The sequence below is a fragment of the Colobus angolensis genome, unplaced genomic scaffold (genome assembly GCF_000951035.1).
Source record: "Colobus angolensis palliatus isolate OR3802 unplaced genomic scaffold, Cang.pa_1.0 Scaffold236, whole genome shotgun sequence".
Lineage (NCBI taxonomy): Eukaryota > Metazoa > Chordata > Mammalia > Primates > Cercopithecidae > Colobus > Colobus angolensis.
This window is the reverse complement of record NW_012115555.1, coordinates 828,199-829,192: the sequence shown is the minus strand read 5'-3', so window position 1 is coordinate 829,192 and position 994 is coordinate 828,199. Positions and strand designations below refer to the sequence as shown.

Sequence of the window (994 nt, the reverse complement as noted above, 5' to 3'; positions counted from 1 at the left end):
TCTTTTTCTCAGCAAGGAACATCCCTGAGAAAGAGAATGCACCCTGAGAGTAGGTCTATACATGGCCCCCCTAAGGCGACCACCTTTTATGGTCGAAGCTGAAGGGATGAAATAAGCCTCAGTCTCCTGTAGCAATCCCAGGCTTATTTAGGACAAGGAAATTCCTGCCTAATAAATTTGGTCAGACAGGTTGTCTGCTCTCAAACCCTGCCTCCTGATAAGATGTTATCAATGACAATGCGTGCCCGAAACTTCATTACCAATTTTAATTTTGCCACATCCTGTGCTCCTGTGATCTCGCCCTGCCTCCACTTGCTTTGTGATATTTTATTACCTTGTGAAGCATGTGATCTCTGCGACCCACATGCTATTCGTGCACTCCCGCCCCTTTTGAAATTGCTAATAAAAACTTGCTGGTTTTACGGCTCGGGGAACATCATGGATCCTGCCGACACGTGATGTCTGCCCTGGACACACAGCTTTAAATTTCTCTCTCTTGTACTCTTTCCCTTTATTTCTCAAACCAGCTGAGACACCTAGGAAATAGAAAAGAACCCACATTAACCACTGGGAGCGGGTTGTCCCGACAGAGAACAGCAGCTTCCTCAGAGGATTCACAAACAGCACAGTCAGACTTTTGGCTTGTTTGAAACCAGTAACTGAAAGAAGACACTACCGGACCTGAAGATCGCACAACTCCGGGAACATCACCTCACGCCACTGATAACAGAACGAGGCGTCACGAGGCTTTCAAGGACCCGGAACTCAGCCAAAATTCACAGACCTCTGAACCACCAGCAGCGCGAGGACAGAGTCAGGGAGGTGTGGCTGGACAACAGCTCAGGAGGCAGAAGAGCTGTGTCAGAGGTGTCAGCTGAGCATAAGCCCTGTCTGAGGCTGTGGTGACTGGTGACACCCGGGCAGTGGAGGGCCTTGGAAGCTGAAGGGTGGCCTTGGCATGGACTCTGGTCCTTGGGGGTCAGGCTCTTGGGTC

The 994-nt window shown here is 50.0% G+C and overlaps 1 protein-coding gene across 1 annotated transcript in view; it reads right to left on the bottom strand.

Annotated features, from left to right (window-relative positions):
- LOC105513813 (complement C4-A) overlaps positions 1-994 on the bottom strand; it is a 23,815-nt gene that overhangs the window by 426 nt on the left and 22,395 nt on the right. The window lies entirely within an intron of this gene.